This window comes from Mesoplodon bidens, assembly GCF_964165515.1.
Source record: "Mesoplodon bidens genome assembly, chromosome: 5".
Taxonomy (NCBI): domain Eukaryota; kingdom Metazoa; phylum Chordata; class Mammalia; order Artiodactyla; family Ziphiidae; genus Mesoplodon; species Mesoplodon bidens.
In genome coordinates, this window is record NC_138161.1 from 1,528,577 (window position 1) to 1,552,340 (window position 23,764).

General features: G+C 47.6%; 1 protein-coding gene across 7 annotated transcripts in view; it reads right to left on the reverse strand.

Moving 5' to 3' along the window:
* The window catches only part of PCBP3 (poly(rC) binding protein 3), a 210,704-nt gene extending 193,925 nt beyond the window's left edge, over window positions 1-16,779 (reverse strand). For all 7 annotated transcript variants that reach the window (XM_081235217.1, XM_081235214.1, XM_081235221.1 and 4 more), the window contains exon 1: window positions 16,615-16,779. The gene's annotated coding sequence lies outside the window, so the exon portion shown is untranslated. The remainder of the gene's footprint in view (window positions 1-16,614) is intronic.
* Window positions 16,780-23,764: the final 6,985 nt, after the last annotated feature.

Sequence of the window (23,764 nt, forward strand, 5' to 3'; positions counted from 1 at the left end):
GATAGTCTTATGGAAGTTCCCTTGTACTTAACTTGTTGCTTTTCCCTTGTTTCTTTTAATATTCTCTTACCTTTAATTTCTGCCAATTTAATTACAATGTGTCTTGGTGTGATCTTCTTTTGGTTGCTCCTGCTTGGGACTCTCTGTGTTTCCTGGACCTGGACGTCTGTTTCCTTTCCCAAGTCAGGGAAGTTTTCAGCTATTATGTTCTCTGACCTTTTCTCTCTCTCTTCTCCTTCTGGGACTCCTATAATGTGAATGTTACTACATTTGATATTGTCCCAGAGGTCTCTTGAACTTTCTTCACTTCTTTTTATTCTTTTTTCCATTCAGCTTCAGTGATTTCCAATACTCTGTCTTCCAGCTTGCTCATCCATTCCTTTATATCATTTAATCTATTGTTGATTCCTTCTAGTGTATTTTTAATTTCTGTTATTGTATTCTTCATCTCTGCTTTGTCATTCTTTATATTTACTAACTCTTTGTTAAAAACTTCTAACTTCTCACTCTGCTCATCCATTCTTCTCCCAAGTTTTTGATCATCTTTGTGATCATTATTTGAACTCTTTATCAGGTAGACTGCTTATCTCCACTTCACTCAGTTCTCCTTCTGGGGTTTTATCTTGTTCCTTTGTTTGGAACATGTTCCTCTGTCTCCTCATTCTGCCTAATTTTCTGTTTTTACTTTTCCCAGCCTTGGAGATGTGATACGTCCTATGCATCACAGCAGAAGACTCCCTTCTTGTGAACAGAGCTATATGATCTAGATTTGCCCCCAGTGTGTGTTACATGGATCCTTCTGTTGTGGTGGGCTGACTACTGTGGGTGGTCTGGTAGACATGGTGACACCCACTGTGGTTGGTTGCCAGGCCCTGCCTAGTGCAAAGGCCGGCAGCCACTGGTTGGTGGGGCCAGGTCACAAGGCAGATGGCTGCAGAAACCAGGGGGTTCCCAGGGCTAATGCTGGCTCACTGGTGGGTTCTGGGGTGTGTGTCTGTGGGGCAGGTGTCCCCAGATCTAGTGTCCACCCGCTGACGGGTGGGGTTAGAATCCAGGAATTCCTGGGGCTGGTGCCTGCCCAGTGGTGGGTGAAGCCAGGTCCTGGGGCTAGTGCTGGCCCACTGGCAGACAGTGCTAGGTCCTAGGGTCTAGCTTCATGGCCCAGGGGTCCCAGAGCTGGTTTTGGACCACTGGTTGGTGGGGCCAGTTCCTGATACACCTGGCTGCAGAGTACAGGGTATCCCGAAGTTTGTGTAGGCCTTCTGGTAAGTAGGGCCAGATCCTGAAGGGCCTAAAGTGTCTCAGAGCCAGTTTTGGCCTGCTGGTAGGCAGGGCAGGGGCTCAGTGGGTCCCAGGGTTGGTGCCAGCCTGCTTGTGGGAGGGCTGGATCCTGTCATGGCAGGCTGCAGGGCTGTGGTGGTCCTGGTGCTACTGTCTTCCTGCTGATGGGCGGGGCTGGTGCCCAGGGGTTTCTGGAGCTGGTACCTGCCAACTGGTGGGTAGATCTGGGTCCCAGGTTCTCTGGCTACAGGGCCAGAGTCTAGTGTCTATGCGCCAGTCTGTTGGGCTGGGTCCTGGGTCCTGTGGTGAACAGGGCAATATCCAAGGGAGACTATGGGATCAGGGGGGTCTGCCTGCTATTGGATGAGGCTGTGTCCCCATCCAGCTATTTGCTTGGCCTGAGGTATCCCCTGGTACCTACAGGCTTGTGGGCATGGGTGGGGCTGGGTCTCAAGGCTAATAAGCCAGAGAGAGGATTCCAAAATGGTACTTGCCAGCAGCAGTGTCCAGGTGGTAGAACAAGCTCCCCAAAATGGTTGCCTCCATTGTCTATGTCCCCAGGGTGAGCTCCAGTTGCCTCTTGCCTCTCTGGGAGACTCTCCAAGATCAGTTGGTAGGTCTGACCCAAGCTCCTTTCAAATTACTGCTTCTTCCCTGGGTCCCATAGCATATGAGATTTTGTGTTCACGCCTTAAGAGTGGAGTCTCTGTTTCCTGCAGCCCTCTGGCCCTCCCAAAAGTTAGCCCCCTGGCCTTCAAAGCCAAACGTTCTGGGGGCTTGTCTTCCTGATACAAGACCCCCAAGGCGGAGAGCAAGTGGCACTTGGACCTCTCATACCTTGGGGAAAACCTCTGAAATTGTAATTATTCTCCCTTTCATGGGTCCTCCATCCAGGGGTACGGGTCTTGACTATACTACAACTCCATCCCTCCTACCCATCTTATTGTGGTTCCTTCTCTATATCTTTAGTTGTAGAAGATCTTTCCTGGTAGATTTCAGTCTTTCTCATAAATAGTTGCACTGTAAGTAGTTGTAATTTCGGTGTGCCCATGAGAGGAGGTGAGCTCAGGGTCTTCCTACTCCACCATCTTGGCCAAGCTTTCAAAACACATTATTTTAAAGTACACATGGAACATTCTCCAGGAGAGACCAGACGTTACACTAGAAAAACAAATCTCAATATTTTAAAGGATTGAAATCATACAAAGTATGCTCTCTGATGGCAAGGGAAAGAAATTCAGAAGTTAATAACACAAACAAAAATTCACAAGTTTGTGGAAATTAAACAACACATTCCTAAATAACCAAGGAATCAAAGAAGAAAGCACAAAGAAAATTATAAAATACTTTGAAATGACTGAAAATGAAATCACAACATACCAAAACATGGTAGGCAGCGAAAGTAGTGATTAGAGAAAGTTATAGGTGTAAATACCTATATTAAAAAGGAATAAATATCTCAAATCAATACCCTAACCTTCCACCTTAAGAAATTAGAAAAGAACAAACTAAATCTAAAGCAAGCAGAAGGAAGGAAAAAACAAGTATTAGAGCAAAAATAAATGGAATAAGGAAACAGAAAATAGAGAAAAAAAACAGTGAAACCAGAAGTTGTTTCTATGAAAAGTTAAAAAAAAAGCAAAAAACTTTATCCATATGCACCAAGAAAAAGACAGAGAAGGGCTTCCCTGGTGGCGCAGTGGTTGAGAGTACGCCTGCCGATGCAGGGGACACGGGTTCGTGCCCCAGTCTGGGAAGATCCCACATGCCACGGAGCAACTAGGCCCGTGCGCCATGGCCACTGAGCCTGCGCGTCCAGAGCCTGTGCTCCGCAACGGGAGAGGCCACAACAGTGAGAGGCCCGCGTACCGCAAAAAAAAAAAAAGAGAAGACTTAAGTTACTAAAATCAGAAATGAAATTAAGAACCTTACAGAAATAAAAAGGATCATTAAGAAATATTATGAACAATTGTTTGCCAACAAATTATATAACCTAGGTGCAATGGTCAAATTCCTAGAAAGACAAAAACTATCAAAACCAATTCAACAAGAAGTAAAAAATCTGAATAGACCTAAAACAGGTAAAGACATTGTCTTAGAAATTGAGAAACTTCCCACTTTTCCCAAGAAAAAGTCCAGGACCAAATGGCTTCACTAGTGAATTTTGTCAGACATTTAAAGAAGAATGAACACCAATCCTTCACAGACTCTTCCAAAAAATAAAAAAGGGCACTTCCCAACTCATTATGAGACCAATATAATCCTGATATCAAAACCAAAGGTATCACAAGAAAACTAAGTACCAATATGCTTCAAGAATACATATGCAAAAATCCTCAACAAAACAATAACAAACTAAGTCGAGCAATACTGTATATAAAAAGGATTATCCACCATGACCAGCTGTGATTTATCTAAGGAAGGCAAGGTTGGTTCAACACATGAACATCAATCAATGTAATGCACCACCTTAATGAGGGACAGAAACCACATGGTCATCTCAGTAGATTTAGAAAAAGCATCTGACAAGAACAATACTCTTTTGTGATTAAAAAGAAAATTCAACAAAATAAAAATAGAAGGAAACTTCCTCAACCTAATAAAGGGCATCTACAAATATCCACAGCTAACAACATAATTAATGGTGAAAGGCTGAAAGCTTTCCCCCTAAGATCAGGAAGAAGACAAGGGTGTCCACCTTTGCCAGAACAATTCAACATTATACTAGAAGTTATAACCAGGGCAATTACACAAGGAATAAAAATACAGGGCATCCAGATTAGAAAGGAAGAAGTAAAATTATCTATATATCCATAGAAAACCTTCAGAATCCACAAAAAGCTATTACAGCCAATAAATCCCACGTTCATGGATTGGAAGACTTAATACTGTCAAGATGGCAATATTCCCAAATTGATCTACACATTCAACGCAATCCTTACCAAAATTTCAGCTGCCTTTTATGCAGAAATTGACAAGCTAATCCTAAAAATCATATGGAAATGCAAGGGACCAGGAATAGCCAAAACAATCTTAAATAAGAACAACAAAGTTGGAGGACTCGCACTTCCCAATTTCAAAACTTACCACAAAGCTCCAGTACTCATGACTGTGTGGTTTTGGCATAACGATAGATATATAGATGGATGGAATCAAACTGAGAGTCCAGAAATAAACCCATATTTTATGGTCAACTGAGTTTCAAAAAAGGTGTTAAAAGACCATTCACTGAGGGACAAGTCTTTTCAACAAATGGTGCTAGGACAACTGGAGAGCCACATACAGAAACTCCTCCCTCATACCATATATAAAAATTTACTCAAAATGTATCAAAGACCTAAATTTAAGAGCTAAAACTTCACAAGAAAACACAGGCATGAATCTTTGTGACCTGGGATTAGGCAACGTTGTCTTAAATATAACACCTAAAGCACAAGCAACAAAAGAAAAAATAGATAAATTGGACTTCATGAAAATTAAAACCTTTTGTGCATCAAAGGACACTATCATGAAAGTGAAAAGGCAACTCACAGCTGGAGAGGAAATATCTGCAAATCATATATCTGATAAGGGATTGGTAAACAATATATAAAAAATTCTTACAGCCTAACAATAAAAAGACAATCCAATTTAAAAATGGCCAAAGGATCTGAATAGACATTTCTCCAAAGAAGATATACAAATGGCCAATAAGCACACGAAAAGGTGCTCAAAAGCATCAGTTTTTAGGGAAATACTAATCAATACCACAAGGAGATACTACTTCACACCCACTAGGATGGCAATAATCAAAAATCTGAAAATAAGTGTTGGTGAAGATGCGAAGAAACTGGAACGCTTATGCATTGCTGGTGGGAATGTAAAATGCTACAGCATCTTTGGAAAACAGTTTGGCAGTTATTCAAAAAGTTAAACATAGAGTTATTATTTGACCCAGCAATTTCACTCCTAAGCATATACTCAAAAGAACTGAAAACATGTATTCATACAAAAACTTGTACATGACTGTTGAGAGCACATTATTTACAACAGACAAAAAAAGAGAAAAAATTCAAATGTATACCTACTGATGATAAGCAAAATGTGATATATCCATACAGTGTAATATTATTCAGCCATAAAAAGGAATGTACTGATACATGCTACAGTGGACCATGGATGGACCTTGACATTATTATACTAAGTGAAAGAAGCCAGGAACCAGAGGCAACTTATTTACGACTCCACTCATATGAAAAGTACATATTAGGCAAAACCTTACAGACAGAAAGTAAATTAATGGCTGCCAGGGGCTGGGGGAAGGGAGGAATGGGGAGTGACTGTTAGGAGGTATGATGTTTCTTTTTAAGTGATAAAAATGCTCTGGAATTACGTAGTGATGATGGTTGCACAACCTTGTAAATATACCAAAACCACTGAATCTAAACTTTAAAAGGGTGAATTTTATGGCATGTAAACTATATCCTGAAAAATTTTAAGTAAATTAAAGGAATTTTAAAAATAAAAAAAAGTGAAATCAAGATACTTTTAGAAAAAAATCAAGAGTGTCTATGTACTACCAGCTGATGAGCAAAAATGGAATTTCTAAAGAAGCCTCTTCAGGTACAAGGGAAATGACCCCAAAATGAAGTTCAGAAATGTCAGAGAGCAATGAAAAGCAAAGAATGGATAAAGATGTGAATAAATCTAAATGAACACTGCCAGTATGTTAAATACTAACACTGTTTTCTGTTTGTTTTTTGTTGTTTGTGGTTTTTTGTTTGTTTGTTTGTTTTGAGGCCATGCTGCGCGGCACGTGGGATCTTAGTTTCCCGACCAGGGATCGAAACTGCACCCTCTGCAGTGGAAACACAGAGTCTTAACCACTGGACCACTGGGGAAGTCCCAATACTAACATGATTAATATTACTTAGTTAAGTTTAAAAAGAGCATACAGGGCTTCCCTGGTGGCACAGTGGTTGAGAGTCCACCTGCCGATGCAGGGGACACGGGTTTGTGCCCCAGTCCGGGAAGATCCCACATGCCACGGAGCAGCTGGGCCCATGAGCCATGGCTGCTGAGCCTGCACGTCCGGAGCCTGTGCTCTGCAATGGGAGAGGCCACAACAGTGAGAGGCCCGCGTATCACACACACAAAAAAAGAGCATACAGAATTAAAATATACAATTACAATCACACATAAATCTGGAGGGGTGAATGGAGTTCAAGTATTCTAAGAAAATGATCTCTGCATGGTCCAGGAAGAAGGTATAATGGCATTATCTGGATAAGTTAATAACACATTATCTAATTTACACGGTAACCACAAAAAGAAAGAAAAATAGAATATAACCTCCAATGTACTAGAACTAGTGGAAAAGTAGAACGATTTTTTAAAATCATAATACTAGTTTCAAATAATACTAGAGAAGAGAGAAAAATAAACACAGAAAATGTAGGACAAGAGTGTCATACAATAGGTTTGTAGATTTAAACTCAAATAGATCAGTAATTACATTCAATGTAAATGAGTTGAATGTTCCCATTAGAGGGCAAAAATTATCATATTGGATGGAAAAAAATCTAACTGTGTAATCTTTACAAGAGACATATCTAAGGTATAAAAATATAGTAAGGCTGAAAGTAAAATGATTTAAAAAAAAAGATATCCTGCAAATATGAGCCTAAAGAAATCTGGTGTGGCTATATTAGCATCAGACAATTACACCATAAAGGCAAAGATACTTTACTGAAGATACATTACTAGAGATAAAGAGAACCACACATAATAATTAAAGTCTGAATTCAGCAGGAAGACATAGCAATTTTAAATTTGCATTCCCCTGATAACATGGTCTCAAAGTATATAAATAAAAATTGACAGAACTGAAGAAGAAATAAGACAAATCCATAATCACAATGAAAGTGTGTAATTATCTTAGTAATGGATATAACAACCAGACAAAAAAATAGTAAGAAAACAGAAGATGTGAGTAACATGCTTATCAAGTTAGCTGAATAGAATATATAGAACATTGAACCTAATTCTTTACAAGCACACAGGAACATGTGAGAAAACTTATACACCATATTCTGCTATAAGGCACATCAGCAAATTTCAAAAGATTTAAAATAAAGAGCAAGATCTTTGGGCAATGCAGTTGTGATGGAAAAGAATAAAATAAGAAAATATACATATGTCTGGAAATTTTAAAATATTCTTCTAAATGACCTACAAATCAAAGAAAAATATCATAATGGCAATTACTGTCTTACCTCAGGCTGCTATAACAAAATACCATAGATTGGGTGGCTTAAACAATAGATATTTATTTCTCATTTAGTTCTGGAAGCTGGGAAGTCTGAGAGCAGGGTGCTGACACGGTCAGGTTCTGGTGAGGGCCCACTTCCTGGCCTTGCAGATGGCTGCCTTCTTGCTGTCTCCTCACATGGCAAGGAAAGACAGTAAGAGAGCAAGCCCTCTGGTCTCTTCATATAAGGCACTAATCCCGTCATAAGAACCTCACACTCATGACCTCACCTAAACCTAATTATCTCCCAAAGGCCCCATCTCCAAATACCATGACTTTGGGGGTTAGGGCTTCAACATAGGAATTTGAGGGAGGAACAATTTAGTGCATAGCATATATTAAATAGTAATGAAAATACCTCAAGTCAAACTCTGTATGATACAGCTGAAGTGTTATTTATAAGGAAATGTACCACCTTAAATGCACATTATTAGTAAAAGATAAAAGCTTCAAATTAATAAGCTAGGCATTCATCTCAAATTAGACAGTGAACAGCTACAGGAAAATTATGGGCCAATTTTACTCATAGACATTGACTCAAAAATTCCCCCTAAAATATTAGTCATCAGAATCTAATCAATACACTGTAAGAATAGGCTAGTATGAACAAGTTATGTTTATATAGTGGTCATCTGTGGGTGGTGGAATTAAAGATTTTTATTCTGCTTTTGATGTTAATCTTTATTTTATAAAATTTCTAAATAAGCACTAATTATTTTATGAATCAGGAAAAAAATATTTTTGAATTCATAATTAATATTCTTCTGATCTCTCATCTTTTTGAAGTCAACTACTTAAAAGAATAGTGAGAAGAACAAGGGCTCATTCAGAACAGCCATTTCATCTGAGTAACCATCAGAGCTATAAGACCTTATATGTTCCAGTGCCTCTATGTGGTTGAAAACAAAGAAAGGGTGGATAGGAGTAGAAAAGGATTTACAAAGATAGGGACGTGATAATAGCAATTCATAGGCTTTTTGCCCAGACATTAAGGGAGCGATCTCATACACAAATGTGTCTATAAATAGAATACTGCACTTTAATGAATAATTTAAAAGCACTTTGCAAACAGGGTTAAGAAAACAGGAATCTAAATGCTCAAAAATCAATAGTTCTGTCCTATCCCAACCTGGTGAGTTACAGAAACAGATGCTTGAGTTGTATCCTTTTAAAAGAAACACTGGAAGCAGGATGGTTAAATATCAAAAAGCTTAAAAACACCTACAAGTTTTGACATGATAATTCTGCCTTTAGAAATTTATCTTTCAGAAATAATTGGTGATACACACCATGAGTTTTGTATAGGATACTTATTAAAGCATTATTTATTATGGTAAATATTTTAAAGAAGCATAAATGTCCAGCTATAGGAAAGAGGTTCAATAAATTGGGACTCCCACTGGAATATTATGCAGCCATTCAAAATCATATTTTAGAAGAATATGATGACACAAAAAATGCTCACTATCTACAAAGAAAGTTGTTTATAAAACATATTATGGAATGAATTCCAACTTTAGGAAATACATATCATACATATATAAAAGTAGGAAAAAAATTGGCAATCCTTGAGTGGTAAGATTATAGATGATGTTTATTTTGTACTTTATACTTTCTGCCTGTATCTCAAATAGATTCAAACACCCTTCATCAGCCTAAACCCACTTCTAGTGAGGGTAACTGGGAGGTGAGTACAGATTTGGTACACTACCCTTCTACAGCTGCATAACAAACCATCACACACTTAGCAACTTAAAACACATTTATTATCTCACAGTTTCTGTAGGTCAGGAGTCTGAACAGGCTTAACTGGGTCCTCTGCTTAGGGTCTCATAAGGCTGCAGTCATGATGTTGGCTGGACTATATTCTCATCTACAGGCTTAACTGGGGAAGAATCTGCTTCCAAGCTCACTCGGGTTGTTGGCAGTCATTTCCTTGCTATAGGACTAAGGGCCCCTGCTTCCTACTGGCTGTCTCTGGAGGTCGCCCTCAGCTCCTAGAGGAACTTACTCAAGCCAGCAAAGAGAATCTCTAAATTAGTTTCTAGCAAGATGGAATAATGGAATTGACATCCCATCACTTTTGCCTTATTCTACTAGTTAGAAGCACATCACAGGTCCCACCTCAATGGGGATGGGGGTATTGTACAAGGGCATAAATACTAGGAGGAGGGGATCACGGTGGGGTCAACTTCATTCATACAGTCTGTCCACTTTACCTAGCTTCCCAGTGCAGAGCTCAGACAAAGGAGGGAAGCTTACACTTGGATGTGAAGACTCTTCTGATCAACCACTCATAAACGCAACTGAACCCTGCCCTCTGCAGCTCTGAGGCAGGACAGTACTGTAAAAAGTGAAGGGAGCATTCAGCACAAGTCAGGGTTCATGTAGAGAACTTTAGCACGTCCTGTGCCAGCCTTGAAGGATGGCTGAGATTTAGATCTGTGGGAAGGAATGAGAAAGGGAGACTTTTCCTCTGCAGTAAGGAGAGGTGGAGAGGCAGGAATTCCCAAGGTGGGTTCTGGAGAAAGTAAACAGCAGGACGGTTTGTTCAAAAGAAACACAAACAAATATGATGTCTAGCTTCATATTCTAACTGGTCCCTTGATAGACAACATAGTTGCAAAAACTACGAACAAGACCTAGAGAGGAAGACAGTTCTAATTTTGGCTAATTCAGCAGCACTGACATCAATTCGCCTCTATAGTGTGGTAAATATTACTAATATTTACCAGTATCCAGTGGTCCTAAACTTCCAGAACATGGAAGACTCTACCTCCCTGCCCCACTTGAAACTAGGCATGTCCAGAACGACTCCCTCTAGCCAAAGAAATGTGAGCAGAATGGACCAGCTTCTAAAGTGATTAACTGCAAGAGTCTCCATGTTCTAAAAGGGTCCAGATCTAGAACAGTGAAGAAGCAATACTGCCAAACTTCCAAGGAACAAACATCCCTCCCTTTCAGAAATTATTACAGAGATGATGAAGCATCATAGTGATACCAAATCTGATTAAGAGCAATACAAGAAAAGATTATTAGTCAATACTTCTTATGAAAATATATGCCAAAATCAAAAGTGAAATATTACCATATTGGATCCAATAATAATTTTTAAATGTAGTATATCATGACAAAGTAGAGTTTATCCCAAGAAATCAATGATGGTTCAAAAGTAGAAGATTAAAGTATTTCACCTCAGAGTTCAAAGAAGAAAAGATGCAAAATTATCTAAATAGGTAAAAAAATCATTTGATAAAATTAAAAATCTATTAATGACTTTAAAAAATCTTTTATCAAGCGATTAGTAGATAAGACCATCCTTAATCTAGTAAAAGGAATCTACCAATATATAGCAAACTTCATATTTAAGGCTTTGAAAACATTGCCTTTAAAGTGAAAAACAATATTAGGATAGCCTTACCACAATTTCTATGCAAGTTTGTCCAGTGGTCCAAACAAAGGGAATAAGACAAAGTAAAAAATAAAATAAAAGATTTAAGGACTAGGAAGGAGGAAATGAAATTATCATTATTTACTTGGAGAAATTGGAAACAGATCCACACATTTGTGAGGTCTGGTAGGTTTCAAAGGCAGCACTGCAGATCACTGGGGAAGGGATGGTCCTCAATAAATAGTACTGGTAGAATTGGTTGTGCATTTGGAGAAAATCTAAAATCATAGCTCTACCTCATGCCTCACACAAAAGTAAGTTCACAGTAGAATGTGAAGAGAAAATAGTTCTTTTAAACTTTTAAGAGGAGAATATCTTATGACTATGGGGTAACAAAGGATTTCTTAAATAAGATTCTTAAATAACCACAGACAATAAGAAAAAGATTGATAAATCTCACTACATTAAAATTAAACATCTGTTCATCAAAATAGCGATTTTAAAAGGATAAAAAACAGGACACAAATAGAATCCAGAATATATAAAGAACATCTAAAAAGCTATAAAAGGAACAACCCAGGCAACAAACAGACAAACCATATAAGAATACAAATTATAGACTTGAAAAGCCAAGTGGCCAATAAATGGGTAAAAATATATCCTCAAACTCACTAGTAATCAAGGAAATAGAAATTAAAACAGTGAGATATTTTATATCTACTCAACAGACAACAATTAAGCAACTGAAAGTATAAAGGATTAGCAAGGATGTGAAGAAACAAACCTTTGGAAAATACTTTAACAACAGCTCTGAGGTTGGAACTGGGCCTGCCCTATGACCCCACAATCCCATGTGTAGATGTATACCTGATCCATTCTCCCCTGAGTACACAGCACAGAAGAAAAGTGGACCAGTGGGACATGGCAATTAGCAGGGGTGGAGGCTGACAGGCTGCTTAGAGGAAAACTTCAACTGGGACGCAGGCCAGGTAAGGCAATGTAGAAGCCCGTCTTGTCAGGAGATGAAACTGGGGATCAGAACCGTGCTTACTTAGGGCAACTTCCTCATCAACAGCACCTGCATCAGTTTATCTTCTACAGCCAATCTGAACACGTTACTTCCTCCTTCAATTTCACCAGCTAAAACTTTCTAGAGCAGAGTTCCAACCTACATCAGTTTCCTGCAGCTGCTCTAAAACACTTTCCATTGAATTTAATGGTTTAACACAACACAAAGTAATTATCTTACAGTTCTGGAAGTCAGAAGTCAGACACAGGTCTCGTTGGCCCGGAATCAAGGTGTCAGCATAGCTGTGTTCCTTTCTGGGGGCCTGGCTGGAGAACCCACTTCCTTGCCTTTTCCAGCTTCTGGAGGCTGCCTGTATTCCTTGGCTCGTGACCCCTTCCATCTTCTAAGCCAGCACTGAGGAGGAGAGTCCTCCTCATGTCACAGCACTCTGACACTGGCTCTTCTGCATCCCTCTTCCACATTTAATGACCCTTGTGATAACTACGGGCCCACCTGGGCAATCCAGGATCATTTCTTTGTTTTAAAATCAACTAATTAGCAACCTTCATTCCAACTGCTACCTTAAATCCTCTTTGACATGTAAAATGTCCACAGGTTCTGGAGATTAGGAGGTAGACAGCTTTGGGAAGCCATTATTGTGCCTACCACACCTCTCCTCAACTCTACCCCCCACCCCACACCTCTAGCAGAGTCCCAACCCTTTCACAATGTCCCCCACACCTCCAGCCTCAGCACCACCATACACCCTGTCCTCCAACACCACCAACCTTCTGGCCTTTTTCTAATCAGTGCGTGCCCATCCATGCCCAAACAATTACAACCCAAACTCCAGGGCTCAGCACAAAGGCCACCTCCTCTCTGAAGCCTTCTTTGATTCCCAGCCTAAATGAGTCACTTCCCCTCAACACACCAACCCAGCTTTCTGTGTATCCCAATTGCTGCACTGAGTGTGGCCCGCTGTAACCATCTGTTTTCATGTCCTTTCCTCAGTCCAACGTGGTGAGCCCTTCGATGATATGAAATGCTGTCTCATTCCCCTGTGGGTTCCCAGATCATAGCACAGGGCCTGGGAAACAGTAGCACTCAGAGAGTATTTCTGAAACTTGGAGGAGGCAGAAAGAAGCTGCCCTGGGTTTCCCTCAACAAAACAGATGTCAAAGAATAACCTGGGTTAAGTGTACAGCTAACAGGGCCAAAGAACTATTTCAGATGTTCATAACAAAAACACCTCAACAATCCACTGCTTCGTTTGATGCACAATGTATTATCACATGGAAGAATCTCTGTACCACAAGGGACACCCATTATTTTTTATTGCTAACCTGTGGGGCAATTCTAAAGTAACAGACCACCTCAAGAGAAATAAAGGATTTATCTAAAATGATTTACAAAGATGTACTCAAAGTTATAGGTAATTGAGTAGATGCTGCTCCAACACAGCACGAGGGCCTGGCAATTGCCCAACAGCCCTACCACATTCTCAGAGGGCTCCAGTCCCTCTCCAGGAAGGCTGGGAAGCACCATGCCAGTGACGCTGAGGGATGTTACAATCAACCCTGTTTAGGGGAAAACAAATTGCCTCTACATACAAATATATGTACATACTATAATAAAGAGCACGTTTTTAAAGAGGGTGTTAGTTAAGCAAACAGGGTCTCGTTTAATTTCAATGGTTTGTTACTTGATGTCCATACTCCAGCAAGAAAATTCTCACCTGGGGTGAAGGAGACTAAGCAAAGAAAAGTAAATGTTGACTCAGCACAATTATGCACTTTAGAAAAAAAAAGAGAGACATTAACATGCCTTGAGTCTTTAAAAGGCATGCTTCCATTCAGGTTCAATAGAATTCCCTTGTTCAACTCTTCTGTAAAAGTGTGAATTCTGAAATTCATTTTAAAACTTCAAAAACTACTCTCATGCTGGAAAGGAAATTTGAGACGGGAAAACAGAAATAAACGACACATATTCAGCACCATGGACAGTGGACCCAGGATACTTGTTAAGAGTCCTTGCAGCAAGAGCTGAGAGCTAAGAGACACCAGAGCCACCCAAAAATCTACAGTATTCATCCTAATGTTCAATGTGGGAGTGACTCCAATACATGAGCAGGTATTTTTGTTTGTTATGGCCCAAAGGACAGCCTTCTTCGCCAGAGGGTTGTACAACTTTCATCTACCAAGATCTGCTTCAGTGATCACTTTTACAATAAAGCCCTGGGATTTCTGTGAAAATAGGAATGACTCTGCCATTGACACATGGCTACAGGTCCAGAAACTGAAACTGTTGAAACAGAAACAGTGTCCAGCCTTGAATAGCTAGATTGTTTCAAGGACCTCACGGAATTTCTGCAAATATAAACGCGGCATGCTCTCAGCCTCCCCTGAACATCAGAGGGAAAAAATAGCTTCTTTCTAAACATCTAACAAAACGAGCCCATGTGGTGAAATTTTCTCATAAATACCTTTACAAATGTAATCATAAAACTGTGTATTTTCTCAAACTCTGAACTAATGAAGATATCTGGAAAGGAGATGTTCTGAAGTTCAATATCACCACTAATCAGCACCACCTGTGGCAATACCAGTCCCGAAGCCCTGAATTCTACACAGGATATCCAATCTTTTCAGTTAAAAACAACCCCAAAAAACTCCTTTTACCATTAAACCTTTTTTCAAAACCTTATAATATTGACTATTAACCAAGAAAATGCATGAAGTTATATAAATTCTAACACACTTGTAATGAAATTTCACTGTGTAAATAACAGCACCTACATACAAGAGAAAAATGTCAGCGCTCAAAAGTGACCAAAGTCAGTCAGTCAGTCAGACTGCACTTGTATTTGAAGACCCCTTGATTTCTGGTGGATCTCCAAGTCTGAACACACTACCCACAACTACTCCAGCTCCTCTGATGGGAGGCTCAGTGAGATCACTTTGGATCTTGTCAACAATCCCTCCAGAGTGTCACTGTTCTGCAAACAGTCTCTGGGCCAAAATGCACATCTCTAAGACGTTTTAAGATGATGAGTTGTTCTCGTGCACGAGGGGACTGGAAATAAGTTTTCTTCAATAGGAAAGCACCTCTGCACACTTCCTTTGGTTCCCAATTCTAAAGCCAAGTTCAAAGAACAGAAAAGGGGCAACAGTTCACCCGCTGACAGCAAGTTGAAGTTCGGAAGGACGTGGGCGCGCCTGTGCCAGAGGAATAGTGTGAACTGGAGGGTCTGTTTACTACCCTGTCTAGTCCGGAAAGGTCTCTCATCAAGGCCCCGCTACCTAACATTCTTTTTCGTGAATGACGCGTCATAAATCCTCCTCACCCCGGAGTGCTGTTAGCTGACACGCAGGGCCAAAGAGACCCAGAAGTCCGCGTTGCCTCAGAGGACGGCGGGAGGAAGATAATCAACCCTAGGCACGAGGTTTAAGACCTGGCTTTTTGTTAACTTGCAAATTTGCTGTGCAAGTTATACACTTGAGAGTAGTAAGGAGAAAAAAAGTAGAAACGCCACCGGGCAAAAAGAAAAAAATAAACACTCTCAGCAAACAATACTTCCAGAGCGGAACACTTCTGGGAACAATAAGAAACACCTTCTGACTCGCCCCCAAATAAAAGAAGAAAATGCAGTAACTGACGGGAGGGGCACGCACCCGCCCCATCTAACCTGCTCCTGGCTTTGACACGGGGTCGCAGAGAGACGCAGACACTAGTCTAGGAGGCAGATGCCGGGAGTGTGAGAAGAGGGGACACAAAGCGCGTCCGCACGGAACCCCTTCCTGCTGCCGAGGGCGCCGTGGTCCCGGACGCCGCCCCCGCCCTCTGCGCGCCCCTCCCCTCCCCTCCCCTGCGTCCCGCCCGCCCCGAGCCGAAAGCCGACGACGTGCTTTCCCCCAAATCTCTCCTCAACCTGACGCGACGAAACTTAAACCGTTTTGAAACGTAAGCTCCATAAAGTCCAGAGCAGAACCGTGGCGGACGTTTACTGACAGGCAAGCGTTAACTCCCCTGTTTCTGGAAGCGCGGTTCTTGTTTACAACTTCTGGATTTGGGGGGGGAGGGGAGACAGGGCAGCCCAGGCGGGGTCCTCATTCGCCCGAAGTCACTTCATCACTTCCCTCTGAAATCCTCCCCGCGTCCAGTTTCCGTCCTCGGAACATTTCGTGAGCTCGCAGCGCGGCCCGGGCGTTAACTTGAGGAGGGGGCGCCCCAGAGCCCCGCGGGGACCTCCCGGACCCCGCCTCCCGCCCCGCCCCGCCCCGCCCGGCAGACGACCCGGCTGCCGTCCAAGTTTGTCCGGGCCGGGCAGGGGTCTTCGGGGCTCTCGGCGGGGCTCAGTCGGGCGAGACCTGCGCCCCACGCCCGGCACTGACCCCGAACCCGGCCACGGGCCGCCGATCCCCGGCTCCACAACGACCCCGGCCCGGGCCCCAGCTTGACTCCCGATCCCCGGCCCGGACCCCGACCCCGACTCTCGACCCCCAATTCTCGGCCCCGATCCCTGGTCCCGACCCCGGCTCGACCCCGGCCCCGATCCCGACCCCCGACCCCGGACCCCGGCCGGTCCCCCGGCTGGGACCCCGATTCCCCCACACTCGATCCCCGGCCCTGCCCGCGACCACTCACCTGTCCCGCGGCAGAGGGCGTGCCCGCGGGCCGGCCCGCGGGAGGGCGGCCGGGGCGGGGCTTGGGGGTGGGGACAGGCGATCCCGGCGGCGGTGGAGCCTGAGGCGACCGAGCCTAAGGCGACTGAGGCGACTGAGGCGGCGGTAGCAGCTCCTCGCGCTCCAGGCGAGGCACTGCGCGCGGCGCGGGCCCGCCCCCTCTGCGCCTCCGACCAATCCCGCGCCGCGCGCCGCGGCTGACCCCGCCCCTCCGTGGAGCTGGTCCTCGCGAAAGCGGGCGCAGCGGGCCAATCGAACGGCGGAACGGCGACGGGCTCGGCCAATCGGAGCTCAGGAAGCTCTGCAGAAAGAAACCAATTAGCGTGGAGGGGGCGGGGCGGGGCCATGGGCGGGTCACGAGGGGGCGGGGCCAGATCCGGGAGGAGCCCAATGCGGGGCGGGGAAGTGAGCGGCAAGGGGCGGGGCCAGGAGCTGGCGGTCCCCAGCCGGGGCGGGGAAGAGGGCGGGGAGAGGGGCGGGTCCACAGGTGGGGTGGGGTGGGTCGGGTTCCAGAACAGGACGGAGGGGTGGTAAGGCAGGATGAGGCCACCACTGGGGGCAGGGCAGGAGGCGGGCCAGTAATCGGGGGCGCGGCCAGGGGCGTGGCCCAGGACTGAAGAGGTGTGGACAGGGGGAGGAGGGCACTGGTTGGGGAAGGGCGGGTACCCTCAGGGGCGGGGGCGCGGCCTGGACAGTCTGAGATGCCAGCTGACCTGCACCCGCCCGGGGTGCGACCCCCCCCCCCCCGCTTCTCCCAGGGTGCCAGGTCCCGTGGTGAGGGTGAAAGCGGGCAGTCCTCCGGCCTGGGATTGCGCCCCGCCGTCCCCCCACCTGCCGCGAGCAGGACCCCCACCTGTCCCGGTCCCTCAGCAGGTGTCCCTTCTCCCTCCCGGGCTGCGGAATCCCTGAGTCTGGCCGCACATGCCCTCCTACCCGCCGGGCAGACCCAGGACGCGGTGGGCTTGCGCATAGATGTTTGCAGGTGCCCGGTCAGCACACCTGTCCGCAGGTGACCGGAGGGGACAGAGAATGTCTCGGGTGTTTTTGTTCCGTTACCCTTTTTCTATACCTCCTGGACTGCGTTATGCTTTGTTTTGTTTCTATTACGGTCATTTTCGAGGCACTGGACCCCAATGTCCCATCCTTGCGTTGCGGCTGTCCTTAGCATAGGATTATGTCTTGCAGCGCAGCTTCTAAGGGCTTGAGCCAGGTCACAGGCACCGCGGCAGGGGGCCGGGCCGTGGAGGCGGGCAGGGGTTCTGGGATGCTGCCCTCCCCTGGAACCCCTGTCCAGAGCTGGACACCCCCCCCGGATCTGCAGTGGGACGGCCCTCAGCCTTGCTCGGCCTCCTTAGGCCTTGGAGAAGAGGAGGGGTCAACCGGGTGTCCAGACACCTCCAGGACAGTGGGACTTCTGACCCCAGCACCCAGCAGCTCAGGCCACCAGGGCAGGACTTGGGGACTGGCCTGGGGACACAGCTTTGTCCTCTGCAGGCAGTCCTGCTCACGGGCCCATTGGCACCCGTTTGCCCTGGACTGGGGCAGGAGGCATTTCCCAGGCCTCTCCTTTGTGAACTCATTTGCAAGCTGATGACCTGGTGGTAGGAGGGCCGCTGGAAGCCCACCCACTCAAAGGTCACCATTATGACCCCTTCTTTTTGTGGAAGTGACCATAGCACCTGGAGCCTCACCACAGTATGCAAGGGGCCCCACTGGCACCCAGAAGCAGGCAAAGCTGGGCTACACTCAGAAAGTTCACACTGTCCACCCCAGATGCAGGGCAGCAGTCAGTGAGGGCATGGGGGCGGGTCAAGAAGAGCTGTGTGCTCATTCGTCTTCACATGTCACTCGTGCAATTCAAAGACAAGCTTTAAGAAAGAAAGGACCCAGGTGGTGGGGGGTGGAAGAGCTGTGGGTGGGTCCATGGAAGGGCTGCAGCCCCAGGAGAAGTGGGCGTGCTGGCCACACCCAGGGCGTGCGGCCTTCCTGAGAAGGGGGTCTCTGAGGCAGGGGTCTAGGAGCCCGTCTCGGCCATGCAGGGGCACCTGTCACGTTCCGTCCCATCAGGGAGGCATGGTTAACCGTGTGTTCTGGAGGGACCTATCTGGGGTAGGGAGGGGGTGCGGCAGGAGAAAGAGGGGGAGGCCCTGTCGGGTTGGCCCCACGAGACGTGATGCCAGGAAGTGAACAAAAGGGATGGGGGCAGGACTCGGACCCAGGGGAGGGAGCCCCAGAGGCCCGGCCTGGAGGGATGTTCAGTGTCCCGACTGGTGGCCCTGGCTGGCAGCCTCACCTTGACTTTGCAGGCAGAGAGGCCAGAGGGACCCTGGGACCTTGCTTCAGAGGCCAGCGCAGGTTGGGGTTGCAGGCAGAGCACCCTCAGCCCCCCCAGATTACAGGCTGCCAGCCACCCACTTTCCCATCCTCTCCAGGAGCCTCGGCCTCTCAGCTGCCTCATCGCCTTCTGAGACACAGTTAGTCATTAGGAAAGTAATGATAGTGTTTTGGGGACAGCATGTTGGACCCTAACAACTTTCAATTATTTCCAGTTCCTGCCGACCCTGGGAGGGAAAGAGCTGCTCATCTCGTGCTCCCGCCCTTGACACACAAGACAATCCACGTCGCCAGCATATTATCACAGATTAGCAGACCTCTGAAAGCCAGGCTGCTGAGGGGAGCAGCCTCCACCCCCAGGCCACAGCAGCTAGGCCAGGGCCTGGAGCAGGCCTGGCCTCATCCCCACTAAGTGGACCACCCAGCCTCAAATTCTGCAGTGTGTTCCGGGGACTTCCCCTCCACCAGCACCGCGGATGTGTGGATGTGCGTTGGCTGCCCTCTAGATCACTGTCACTGCCGCTGTCCTTTCCGAGAGAAGCACACCCAGGGGCCCGTGTTTATAAATAACTCCCTGGTGTCTTGTTGGGGGCACAGGGAGCAGGGAGGGAATGGGCCGCGTAATTATCATCTGCTGGGAATGATGTCAGACTTAGCCCTGGGAAGTCTCACAGCACTCGGGCTTCCTGATTGTCACACACACCCCTGCCACTAGACAGTGGTGGTGGGGGGGGTGGACACGTTATCAAGGCTGGAGCCTGGGCGGGGGCGGGGGCCCAGATCAGATGGCTAAAAGGGCGGGAACATAGCTAAGCACAGAAAGCAGTCCCAGGGTGATTTGCGCCAATGTCCCCACAGATGTGTAGACGCCCCTCTCCCGGGTGGCCTCACACACAACCCCCAGCACCCCTGCCAGGGGGAGAGGTCTGGAGCATTCGAACTGAGTCTTCTGTGGGTCTGGGGTGTCACTGGGCTTCCTCAGTGAGAACTCACGTGGTCATCACAACCACCCCCAATGCTCAGCCTGAGCACAAGGACACAGTTTGCTGAGCTGGACCGAGAAGTTGCTGATAAAATCCCCTTCACAAACACAGAGGTAGAAGGCCCTCTTCCCAGGACCACAGCCCCGGGCCCTTCTGCCCTGCAGGGCTGCCACTGTCCCATCAAAGAAAGCCGCCTGGGGGAGGCAGGGCTGGGTCACAGGTGACTCTGACAGCCAAGTGATGAGTGAACATCATAAAGCAAGTAAACCAGTCCCTGCACGAGCTGCGCTGGTCAGGAGAGTGCACCCGGGCTGCACACGAGTGCTTCCCTCGGGACGTAGAACCAAAGGTATGCTCCCGCCCTACGTCACCTCACTGCTGTAGCATCTCACTGTGACTTTATGAGGTGGGGCGACCCGGGGGCCCCGCGGCCCGCCCCCACCCGCCGTCTGCTTGCTGAAGGAGTAGCTCCTGACCAGTCACCGGCCACATCCCTGGCCCATAACTGGAGGGGGAGGGTTGCACCTGCCCACAGGCAGAGCTGTGGAACCCCAGCTCGGGTGACGTGATGGCTGGAAGTGTGCACGGGAGGGAGAGGGGAGCGTAGAGGGAGCATCCGAGGGAGACACACAAGGAGAGAGAGAAGGGCTCGCAAGCCTGTGCAGCAGCCGCCAGGACTCCACTGCGCCCTCTTCAGACCTGGCCAGCTGACCACACCCTACAGCTGCCCTGTGCCTGAACCACCGGCTGCCCGGCGACTGCATGCCCGTGGGACCCAGTCCCCTCAGATCCGAACAACACCCAGCAGAGGACCCTGTGGATACAAGGGGTCGGGCCGGCAGCCACAGCTGTCCGTGTCGTGGACATGGAAAGGTACCCCACTGCTGGGAAGCTGGGTTCAGAGCACGCGTGGAAGCAGGGGCTCTGAACCCTGAAGGCACACACCGCGGAGGTGAGCAGGGGTCTTCCTTGCACCTGAGAGGAAACGCCAGCCCATCGGCTTGGGTGTTAGCCTGAAATAAGCACATTTGTGCTCCACGGTCTGTTGTGACAGGTTGAGGGCTTACCCAGCGCTCTCATCACCCCCAGGGCGCTGGGCTGGCTGCCTCTGTGCTCTCAGACCTGCACACCAGAGCCAGTGAGTCACGGCTGCTCTTCACTGCACCTCCCAGCTCGGGATCACAGGCTCTGGGGCCAACAAGCCACTTCCGGTAGAAAGAGACAGCCAGAGACAGAGAGAGACAGAGACAGGCAGAGAGAGACAGAGACAAGAAACAGAGAGAGACAGAGACAGGCAGAGAGAGACAGAGAGAGACGGAGACAGGCAGAGAGAGACAAGAGGGAGACAGAGAGGGCAGGAGGGAGGGAGCTGCTGTAGGCCCCCAGCCCCAGGCCCTCCGCTGCCTCTCCCCCACCCCCCACTGCAAGCGGAGCAGCGCACTTTTATTTTTCTCCTTTGCAAGGTTTCTGATATTTTGCGTAAACAAAAGAGTCTTGCCCCGTTTTTCCTCTGAGAAGAAACGCGCATCTGCACACACCTCCCCGAGCAGCAGTGACGTCATCCGGACTTTATTTTCGGAAGACTTTCAGCTGCGGGAAAGTGGCAGCCGAAGTCCCACCCCTTCTCTCTGAGGGCACCTCAGGCTCTGAAGGAGAGACTCTGTCTTTGTTCGGTCACTGGTGCTCTCGCTCCCTCCCGTGCGGGGCTCAGGGAAGAGCCTGGAGGGAAATCTCGGGGCCGGTGGCCAGTGGGGTGGGCCCTGCAGACACAGCTCCGTCTCCGCACTACGTACACCTAAGGCTCTAAAACGACTCTTCATCAGCTGCTTTTTTGCTGAGGGTCACGTGAAACTTTTCTGTTGACATAAATAATCATCTCTAATTAACATCAGTGGAGACAAATTTGAACACATAGAACTGTTGACTATTCTGTCACAGAAAGAGGGGGAGGGGACAGGCTCACCCAGCCCCCCAAGCCTGCCTTTATTTGGGTCCCGATTTTCTGAGGGTTCCAGCCATGTCCTCTTTTCTCAGCTGCGCTGCCCTCTACCCTGTTGGACTTTACTCCTGCCGTCAAAGACCGCTGATGAGAATTTTAAGGTGAAAGTTCAAGAATGTAAATGTTGAGAAATTACCATTAAAAATTAAATTAAGGGGGACAAAACCCTTGCTATGCAGGGATAAGGGGGCAGGGAGGTGAGGGGTTGAGGGTCTGCAAACCCACGAACAAAGGCAAGGCAACCAAGAAATCATCGCAAGGTCTGCAGTGTGCCCTGCCGGCCGCCCCGAGATGAACAGCCAGAGTCCATGCTAGACCATGCGAACAGAACCAGAGCAGCAGAGGGATTCCCTGAGCAGGCAGGGTGCAAAGGCAGGTACCCAAAACCGACATCCAGACAAGCCTTAGGACGGTCTCCCTCCCTCCCCTGTGCCACGCTTGGTGATCCGGCTGATGGACAGGAGGCTCTGTCCCCCACCACTCTTGCTCCCTGCCGAGGAGGATCTCAACTCATGGTCACTGGGCTGCAGGCCCCAGCTCAGTTCTTGAGGGTGGAGGCGGAGGGGTCTCCGCTTTCACATTCCCGAGTCCCAGCCATGCCAGGGGTGGAGGGTGGCCCCCCGGAGGACACGTGTGAACACTGGCACATGACCCTGGAATTCTCTGGTGTTACCATGTGCCCATCACTCGGAAGCAGCCAACCTAGTGCAAATGATGGAAAGGCTTGTTAATGGCTCAGCTGAGGCGCTGGCTCTGGACCAGCACCCTGCAGGGTTCAGTCACCATCCTTAGCATGCAGGTTTTGTGCTGTAACAACGGTCAGTAAATGGTGATGAGACCCTAGTACCTTGACTACGAGCTCCAGGAACCAAGGAACGGAAGCAAGTCTGGCCCCTCTCACTGTGGCCCTTGGTGGACCGCTGGCACATTTAGAGCTGCTTGTCGCTGCTGGGTTCGGAGTCCTGATTCCCTGGTCAGTGGTGGGGAGTGCTTCTGCCAGGGTCTCCACTAGACGGGAAGCACCACTGCCTTTTGGCCACTTTGGGCTTCTTATGCCAGTGGACAAGCAATCAGAGAATGTGCTTATTGTACAGGTTGGGTCATCAGCCCTGAATGCCACAAAGAGCTCGGTTTGCTGCTCCAGTGGGGCCGGTTCAGTGTCTGGGCTGTGTGATAACTATACAGGGCGATGGCCGCAGCCTCAGCTCGTCAGAGACAAGGCAACCAAGGGCTCAGCTCCTCTGGGCAACCAATCCCAGTTAGCCGAGTTCTGGCTGAGGGACAGCAAAGGAGAACGGGGTGGAGGGGGAGGTGATGGGCACGACTGCCGCCTGGGACTTGCTGTGCAGCAGGGCCTACTGCTTGGTTTGGTAACAGGTCTATAACTTAGCAGATTGCGACTAGACTACACCTTGAAGAATTAACACTTGCACAGCCCTCTAGGAGATCAGTAGGGTGTCTGTCCTCAGGTGGGACTGCACGGGCTGGACTGTCACGGAGTTGGTGTTTGGGCCCCTTCAGGTCCGGCTGGAGTGCCCTGGCAGCCCCTGGCCTGGCTCCTGCCGTCCCAGGGCTGGGCTGCTGTCGCTGCCACTGCGGCCACCGTGAGTTGCTGTGTCCACGGGGTGGCCGCTTCATGCCACGTGTAAGTAACTCTCAGCAGCGCCTTTCCTCAAGGTCGTGATAGAGGCCCCCGGCCTGCGTTCTGAAGGGTGAGATGCGCCAGGATATGCCCCCCCCATGCACATGCCGCCCGAAAGGGAGAGATTAAACACCTATGGGGCAGACGGACCAGA